Source organism: Alligator sinensis, unplaced genomic scaffold (genome assembly GCF_000455745.1).
Source record: "Alligator sinensis unplaced genomic scaffold, ASM45574v1 scaffold232_1, whole genome shotgun sequence".
Lineage (NCBI taxonomy): Eukaryota > Metazoa > Chordata > Crocodylia > Alligatoridae > Alligator > Alligator sinensis.
In genome coordinates this window covers 480,354-490,255 of record NW_005842517.1, presented here as the reverse complement: position 1 = coordinate 490,255, position 9,902 = coordinate 480,354, and the positions used below count along the sequence as shown (strand labels likewise).

Sequence of the window (9,902 nt, the reverse complement as noted above, 5' to 3'; positions counted from 1 at the left end):
GCTATCCCAGTGCAACCATCCTCTTTTTTGTCATTTGTCCTCTTCCTTTGGCATGAATTAAACACTTTTGATATCTAGTTTTTGTTAGTATTGAAACACACCCTTATTAGTATGCAAAACTGAATGAATAATCTCTCTTTCTCCCTCGTTGTAATACTCTGCTTTACATTTTGTACACAGAAGAAGCCTTATGGCCATCAACAAGGCTGATTTATTTGTTACTGTACCTTGCTCTTATCCATGAAGTTAGCATCTTTCATTTATTATACACTATTCCACAGTGTAAGCCAATAACATGAAAATGGACAACAATTCAAAGATCTTTAAAATGTAAGACACTTTTATGCTTTGCTGAAAGATTGCAGGCATAAACTTTATTCTCTGGCAAGTGTTAAGACTTTGTGAAGCCTAATGTTTGTAATAGGTGTATACAAGGAATATTAACACAAAAAGAATTTATGGAACCTGCAAGTGTATACAGGAGTTTTACCTTTATACAATAAAAAGTAGTTGTCATTCAGTACCCAGGCTTAAATTTAATTCCCAGATGCTGAAACTGGTAGGTTGTTTGCAGAATGCTACACCTACGTGAAGTCCCCTGATACTATCGTTTTTCGGAGAATGAAGCTCCACTGGGTATGTGATCCATGCAGGATCAGGGTTTTAGATAACAAATTATGCTGGGACCTACTGTGTCATGGACCTGCATGTCTCCTGTTAGTGCTGAATGGTTAGGGTAAGTAATTCTAGGGTGGATTAGGAATAATTATAATTTAGAGGTGCAAAGAATGACCTTTTCTAACATACATCAGTTTAAAGAGCAGTAATATCACCTGAGCAGGGATGAGATAGAGTTCTAAAGAAGCCACAGAATTTATGAAACAACTTAATGGAATTTTTACTTAAAAAAAAAAAAAAGCCAGGATAGCTCCCAGGTAGCTTGGGACATCTTTACGTATGTGGCAAACCTCACTCTGAAAGAGTACATTAAACTCATACACAAACAATTACATTTTCATAGCTGAGCAATTAGAGTTTTAAAAAGTGCCAAACAACTTTTGGGCAAAAATCTTAATTTGTGGGAAAAAAAAGTGATATTTTTTTGTATTGATTCCTGCATTTTTTAAAATTCAGATTTCATCTAAAATCAAATAACTAAATGTCTTCAAAACAAGAATTAACTTTAATACGTATAATACTGGCAGCAACTCTTATTATTAAGGCTGCCTAACACTTCTCATTTAAACTGCCTGTTTTCTACTCTCAATTGGATTATGCAAAAACCCTGTGGCAAAAATAACATCTGATCATATAATTAACAGCTGCCTCAACAGGCATATGCATAAAAGGGCAAAATTAAGGGTGAACGGGCTGCTTTAGTTGTGCCATTTCCTCAACTTTTCAGGTCTTGATGTTATACTCTTAAGAGCATTTTTCATTTTTTTTGTATGCGACTTACAAATGTTTTTCTGATGTATAACTACATTTCCATACTGGGAGAAGACTATTACCTTATAACCACTTTAATTTCCCTGATATTTTCTTCCTGTGGCTGCCTACCAGTGGCTTTTCCTGCAGTTATTTTTTGAAATGGTACATTCTGAAAGTGAATTAGCTCCTTATAAAATATGCAAGCTTGACAGTTTGGGAGACATAAGGCTTCTCTTTGTAGAATGGCCATAGTGTGGACAACAGCAGGGCCAAACTTCCCTGCATCACCTCCATTAGAGAAGAGATCATGGCCTTTAAGATTATAGTATTCACAATCCTTAGTTCCTGATGTCCCCGTGAGGGATGATACAAAACCCTTCTGCAGTGAAACGGGAGAACTAAGTCCCTGCTTCTACCACCCATAGTAATAATATCAGTCCATTATACCACTACCACACTAGTCTTCTTCAGCTCCCTGAGGCCAGTCCCCCATGTACAGGACAAGGATCAGTTATTGTTTGGGGGCACTCGGGGAGGGCAAAAATAGTTTCACACTCCTGGCCAAAAATATTAACAAGTTGACATTGTTAACAATTTAACTCTGAGTCTGAGATTGTACCCACTGCAAGTCAGGTGGTTGCTGTAAGGGGATATATCCCTCACTGAGCCTAGGACTAACTAATAGTCTCAACATACACCCCTTTCCAGCCACTGCAGTAACAGCAGGGAAGCTGTGGAGCAGGTAGGGCCGAGCTTTGAGTGAGAGCTCCATCATCACTGCTTCTTTGTCTTTCACTACCATCTGTGTTGTAACGCAAGCTTGAAGTCTAAAGACCTAGAGCCCTTTTCCTTGTCTGTAATATTGCCATCACCCAGGAGATACTTGCTTCAAGCTAGGGTAGGTCCCTTCTGTATTACCTAGGAGATTCTCTACCTAATGCTTATACTAGGTAGGGGAGACCTATCTTGAAGCACCAAAAGGGACTAATTTTCCAAATACCACCAGCAGGAACCTACACCTCACATAGCCAGGCTGCACTACCAGTAAGGCCAAAATAACTTCTCTATATTGTAAATCCTCTAACAGAGGAGCTGATTAAAAGGAACTGAAAACAGGGGCAGCCCTCAATCTTCCTTGTCTGGCTGTGCCTCAAATCATCACTGCCACTCTCCATGCTCCTTCTATTTTTGCTCTACCATTTCTGAGATGGGTAGACCATTAGTAAACACAGTATACCGCTTTGGGCATACCATTCATTCAGAAGATGAAATCTCACTTTCTCTTTTTCATACAGCCCACCATTTGGTTTCCTTATTTTGACTGCGTCTGTGTATTTAGACATTTCCACAGATTAGTCCAAAATGAAGGCTAAATGCATTTTTGTGTGTGTGGTTATCTTAACTTCAAATAGTGAACATGCATGAGTAACTCAAGTTATTTTTCTAATGTGGATTTCTTTGTCCATCAGTAATTAATTTCATCTGCCCATTTACTTCATCTTATGAGGTCTGCCTGATTTTTCCCCTTCCCATTTTTTGCTAATCTAAAAGTGTTACTGGTCTCATTTCTTGGTCACTGATAGAGCATGCATTGTACACAGCAGTCCTTGAGGAACTGCACTGCTAGAACTTTTTCCTTGTTGAAAATAAAGCCTTTATTTTTCACTTTCTTCTCTTAGCCACTTTCTAATCCAGGACAGTCATTTTCCTCTCACTTAGGGACTACTTTTCTTAATAGCCACTTGTCAGTGGTTTTAGCAAAAAACTTTTAGAAAAAAGTCTAAACAGGTGTCAATTTGCTCACCTTTAACCACTACTTAGTACAAATTGTTAAAGCGTTTGAGCAGACTAGTGCCCCAAAACACTAAAAAACAAAAACAAAACAAAAAAAACTCAACTGCTTTCTCCCAATGAGCTCCACTTCAGACAAACACCAGAATGAAGGAAATGCTGACCACATGAAAAAAATCTTACAAGTGACCTGCTTAGAAAATGAAATGAAATCTTCAGCTGATGACCTTGACACGGCTAGTAGCTCATAGCAGTCAAACAGCTACCTGCTGATGTTGAAAATATAGAAGAAAGGCACAAAGAAAAATAAGATGCAAGAAAAAGTGGTAAAAAGCTACGTAATACCAAGCCACTTGGTCTCAAGGCCCCTGTTTTCCCTGTCTTCTCAAGAAAAGCACTACCTCTGAAACACCGAGTAAACTAAAAGATATTGTGTTACTCTTATTGTGTTATTTCCTTTTATTTACACACACACACACACACACACCAGAGCCCCAACTCATAGAAACATACAGCCTTTTATTAAAAACTATTTTAATCCTTTATTATAAAAAGTTAAAGCAAAAAAAATTCCCTTACTACAAACAACCCCATCCCAACCATTTACTACACAGCTGGTAGGGAGCTGCTTTATAGTGAAATCACCACCCCCATTTCCCAACATGCCAGTTTATCCATATGTATATATGCAGCCATCATGGTAGCCTGCATTTCCCATCTTATCTTACTACAGGGAGGTTGTTTAGGGGGCTATACAAAAGAACTGTATTTTTTAGCTTCCTGGGGCTGTGATAATAATTATAACAGTAAGTTAGCTTCTTCCCAATCTGCTTTATTACAGTTATTTTTAATAACTAACTGAAAGCTATTGCAGGATCCCTCTGCTGTCTCCTGCCCTTTTAATGCTCCAGATCCTGGCTTTAGTTTCTAAGACTAAGTATAATAAGTAGACTAATATATTTGGTAGGGAGCATGCATAGTACAAAGGGATTGTCCTAAGCCAGGGGTGTCAAAGGTATAACTTGTGGATCTCTATTATCTAGTCTCTGGTGATGCCTGTGGGTCTCTGCTATGTACTGCTCTGTCTCATGCTATGTACTCTGGACTGACCCTCCATGCAGGGCCGGGGGGGGGGAAGAAAGGTGCATGCATGTGGCCAGTCCAAGGGCCCAGTCTGACTTGCAGACCAGCCCTGTACCATTCCTCTGGCCCATGAGGCCTGATGAGTTTGACACCCCTTCTTTAGCCCATTGGCTTTAAGACTCTTAAATGCCCTTCATCCCCCATCAAAGTGTATGTTCTTTGTGTATATGAGGAAGCAAGGTGCATTGTAGTTTTGCCTCCACCTTTTATAAGGCTTCTTATATTCCCCTGACAATAACTTTTTTTTTCTATTTTGAACCATGCTCATTTCCTGAGGCCATTTCCTGTTTATTAGTAACAGTCTCCATTATTACAGAATAATTTGTTTCTTGAAGATGACTATTTGAAAACAACCTCTAATCACAAGAATTTTTTTTAAGGTTCAAAATGGATATCCTCTGCTATTTAAACTTTAGGATGCCTCTGCTTATATGGAAAATTCTTATTGGTTAGTTCTTGTGTCAAGCTAATTCAGGTCTGGACATAAAATACCTAAAGCCCTGGACTGAACTGTGCAAAGCCCAGTTGTATTGTGAAAGGCCTTGCTTTGAGGGAGAAATATTTTCCTTGTTCCTTGATGTCTGACACTTAAAGCAGGCAGAAAATGGGAACTGATTGTTAAGTAATCTTGGTAGAAGCCTCTTAAATAAGAATGGCATCCTTAAATAAAGATCTTTAGACAATGATAGCAGTGCTGCCCCACATCAATTTCAGTCCAATTCCTTGTATTTTGTCTCTTAAATGAACTTCACTGAGAATTTAGCCTAAAGGCCTACATGAGTGATTCCCTAAAACATTCATGATGGGACACACCAAGTCATCACACTACCTGCTGGCATGGTAGGGAAATGAAGTGGAAAAAATAGCCAGTGGAAATTGTTTAGGAGGAATAAAACTGCTCAACAATTTGTGGCAAGCTGTTGAGAGTTCACTGTGTCATATTTCTCTTAAACTTGTAATTGCTGTTTTGTTCATGGTATATGAGCTGTTGTTCTTTTAAGACTTACAGGCAATGCATATCAGATGCCAGTGATCCAGCTGGCTGGAGTAAAGTAGTCTCTAGACGAAGACATTTGCAAAGGGAAAGGAGGTCCAAGATATTTTTTTTTATCCCTTAGGAGAGAGCAGAACAAACTCTCAAGGAACCATCTACAGATCATGACCGCTGCAGTATCTGTGCTAGTAAATTGGAGACCATTGAAAATGTACCTGTAAAGGAGCTACTACAAGGGGCATTTTGGTTAATGTTTACAAAACAAGTGGTGAGTAACCAAGGCACTTTAAGCTGTTTTTTTTTCTTTTCTTTAGGATAGCCTAGCTTAATCCTTAAATGCTATTTGGTGATGCTCTGAGTAGAATCTCACTTGTGGGTGAAAATGGGAATGAGGGAGACCATCTTACCTCCACAGCTCTCAGATGGGAGCTTGTTGAATGCTCCAATTCTCTTCTGTAGAGGATGGAAAGAGAAGGTGGGATCTAGAGGAGAGGACTCAAATTTGTGCCCAGCATTGTTGTACACGATTCCAAGTTCTTCCTTCCTTCATCTTGGAACCAGTAAACTGCTGCTCAGCTGCCCATCTATATGCTGAGACAGTCCCTCCAAAAAGTTGAACATCCTGGTTCCCAGGACATGGAAAAAAGGTGCTGATTGACTGGCCTCTTCCAAAGCTCAAGGCATATAGCTGTTGTGGAAGCAGTGTAGTGCAGGAAGCAAAAGGAAATGTAAGGAGGGAGATCAACAATTCTGGAAGTCAGACTGTAAAGAAGGTCAGAGTAAAAGAAAGGGTGAGAACAGAGTGAAGGTAACGGGGGCACTGTTAAAGGCATCATGTTGCTATATCTCCTGAGCTCTGGGGACAAAACTATTCCATGTTAATCGTACAGATATTACAGTAAGAGTTTTATGTACATCATTAGCTATACAGCCAGACATAGTTTCATTTCTTGTCAAGGTTTTGGAGGGGGTCAGATTCTGCCCTTACACATGTTGACTAGTACTGTCCACTTAAAGTAGCCCTCTTGCCAGTAAAGGGACAGTGCAGTAAAGAACCCATTATGAATTGTGAAGTGCAAAGGGTTGCGTAATCTGCTCCCCAATGATGGATAATTTGCCACACGTTCTAACTCTTTTAAAACCAGCTGCAGGGCTTCTTGTTAATTCAAGCAGGGGCAGTGTGTCAGTAGGGATTCATGAGGGTTTGGAAAAATATCAGAAAATTAGAAGGTGGAAGAGTTAGAATAAATGAATTGTCCATGGGGGATTAGCAGATAAGGACCCTATGGAAAACCTGGTGGATGAAAGGAACACACAATAAAGAGGCAGCAGCCTGTAGAGTTAAAGGAGACTCTAGAAACATGACAATGATTTTTTTTTTTTTCCCCCCCAAGAATAATGGTCTGGGGTAAACTGGGAACACTTGGAGAGAGATTACCACCACCACCACCAGCAGCCTTGCAGCCAAGAAATGGTTCCAGTAAGCAGCATCTTGGAAGATAATACTTGGACCCAACAACCTGTACAAAGACTTGCCCAGTTAGTTATCTTCACTCCTGTAGTCTAACCTGTATCTATTCTAGGAAGCCAAATCTGTTCCCATTTACAGGGTGCAAATGCAAAAGAATTCTAATGAAGCTTACTTACTTGTTATATCAAGGAATTGTTTTCCTTCACCTCCTCTCTGCATTGCAATGGGCACTTTCTGGTATGTATCAAGACCTGTCTCTTCCCTAGTAGTGTGATACAAATTGGGTAGGGTAGGGTGGGGCAGTCCAGAACTAAATGGATTTAACTTAAAAAAAATTGAATAGTCTTCTAAATCTAGAACCAACTGATCAAGAGTTTGGCAAAAGAAGCTATTACCCCTTTGGAGTACTTGCTGCTATTTTTATTGCATTTATTTTGCAGTACATAACACTCTGCTGAAGACCTTACACCATAGATATGTTGCTTGCTCTGGAGATCTTGCAGCCTAAGGCACAATTCTTTAGTTTTAAGTTGATTCTACCTAACCTTATGCCAACTTTGGCATTAACTACCGCATAGTTAATAAAGTCAAGCCTCAGCAAAAGTCTTTGCATCTGGATCAAAATTCAGCCCTGAAAAAGGGAGCTAAACTATTTATAGCAATAATCTGTTTATTCAGTAGTACCTTTGCAATGTCCAAGACAAAAATAAAGTATTTTAAACAGTGAAAAGTCCCTTGAGACAGTGTGGTGTATGGGCCAAATGGGGAGCCAAGGAACTTGGCTTCTATTCTGGCTCTGTCGCTGACCTGATCTAAGACAAGTCACTTCACTTCTCAGTAGATCCATTTCTCCATCTGCAAAATGGGTGTAATAACACTGACTTCCTTTATAAAATGCTTTGTTGTCTACTGAAGAAAAGTAGCACAGGAAGACCTAATCAATGCTGTATTGCCTGACTGACTTCCATTAAGCATTATGGAAGCTCAGGTTTAAATTAGAGAATTGTAATTTCCTGATACTCACAGAATGTTCTTTCTGAGATTATAGTATGAGCATCCTATGGCAAGGAAAAAAGGCACTAGGATACAGCATTCTCTGCTTGCAGGTGGTTGGGAGGAATTTAACTGACTGTGATAGATATCACTTCCAGGGTCCTCTGTTGATTCAATGATAGAGCCCATGGAGGGAATGGAAGATGTATTTTATTTTATTTTTTTTTTAATTTCTTTTGCCTGAACAGTAATTATGCAAGAGCAGAGGGCAAACATTTTATTGTTAACTTCAGTTGATTTAAAAAAATAAATAAAAATCACCTTGGGGATCATGCGGACTTTATCACTGTTAACATTGGCTATCCTCCTCCCCAGCTCCCTTAGCTCATTGCTACCCCTACTCAGTGTTGCCATTTCATGAATTTATCATGAGTCTTGGGATATTTGGTGTTCAATTTGAAGGCCTAGCTGCTTGGGTTATGCTATTACATAAGCATCAGCCCTTTAATTTAGGAAAACTATTCTTAACTGTGGAGAGAAACCTTGAGGATGCGACTCTGAAGCCTTAAGGGCAAAAGTCTAAATGAAAAACATATTCCTTCTTGTTTTTAAATGCTTTGATTATTAAGCCTGTCTCAGTTTTTTGAACGCCATGGCTGCCTAAGTGTTATCTCTCATTAGACCCAGCTCTTCAGTTAGCTGTGTGAGAAACTAATAGACGTGCATTGTCTCAGTGGAGACTGGGGGAGTCATATTGAGGTCAACCCAATGAGTTTTGACTGAAACAATGGTATTTTTCTTATGTGCTCATAAAATGTACAGCCAAATAGGGCTTGCTTCCTTATTTCAGATTCTGCATATTCTTACCATACAGAACAGTAAATATATAGTGATGTACTGATACTCTGTGGGCACTTCCTTGTGGCAGGACACAGTGTTGCCTCAGTTTCCCCAGAAGCACTTCTTACCTGCTCTGGGGCCTATGGCTCAGCCCTCCACCCAGGTAACTATGACAATTCCTCTCTTCCTACTAGAGTGGCAGAGACTAAAGCCACACAATCACAGAATAAAGAAGCCTTCACCCTGGGCTCAGTGCTCAGCCCATCTTAATAATTAATTAATCAGACTTCAAAATTCCTCCTGACAAAGGCATCCTCTGCCACAGCTCGATCTAGCAATCAACATCCAAATCCCAGAAAAAATCAAATGGTCCACTATCAGGCCTGATTTCTTTTTAGGGAGGTTCTTCCTTGATGCCCTACTTAGCACCTGACTGTTGCCTGGCTTGTCTCCACAGGTGAGAGCAATTGGACCATGCAACCTGCTAGCCAGCTTCTAATTAATGGACGATCTCTCATTTTCAGCTCCTTCCTGCAGACCTGCCTACTGCAACTGGTGCACTAAGCAGACCTGATCTGGTTCACCACAGTTAACTCCAGCTTGCATGGTTTGTGCACAACAGTTAGAAAAATTCCTAATCCAGATATTTATGGTATATGACTGTCTTGAATACACCAACCTTTTATTAAAGGTTAATGTTCTTTGACGACAGCAAATTCAGACTCCTAGGGTTAGAAGAGAGCAATACATTATCTTGTATAATTAAGGTACAGGACCAACTCTTCAGTGGAGATTCTTTTGTGTTAACAAGAGTAGAAAGTGTCCCTTTCACATTGCAGCTCCTCGTCTTCAGGGACCTCAATGCAGCTGGGAAACTTTGTGTTTGATTATTACCAGTGCAAACAATGGGCGATAATGGGTACAGGAAGAAGAAAGTAGGATATACAGTATATGAGCAAGTCAGAGACGGTCAAGATAACCACTGGCAACTGGGAGATTTAAAAGAAGGCTGGGGATCTAGAACCAGGTGTTATTGCTACGAAACAAGCTTGAGCTTAATTTAGGCAAGCTTAATAATAATATTGTGCTAAATATACTAACAAGTTAGAAATGAGTTTAAAAGTGTGATTGTAATTTTGTTTCTTGGAGCTAATTCCCTGTCACTGGCATAGGCACATTATTGATTGTTTCAATACAACTACTTACTATCCAGAATATTGGGACCTTAGTCCGGCTGGT

General features: G+C 39.6%; 1 long non-coding RNA gene across 1 annotated transcript; it reads left to right on the top strand.

The window, feature by feature from the left end:
- Positions 1–3,987: 3,987 nt before the first annotated feature.
- LOC102382173 lies at positions 3,988–7,075 on the top strand. The gene is made up of 3 exons (XR_324754.2): positions 3,988–4,028; positions 5,484–5,627; positions 6,754–7,075. It is a non-coding gene; the product is annotated as an uncharacterized LOC102382173 (long non-coding RNA).
- The last annotated feature ends 2,827 nt before the right edge of the window (positions 7,076–9,902 follow it).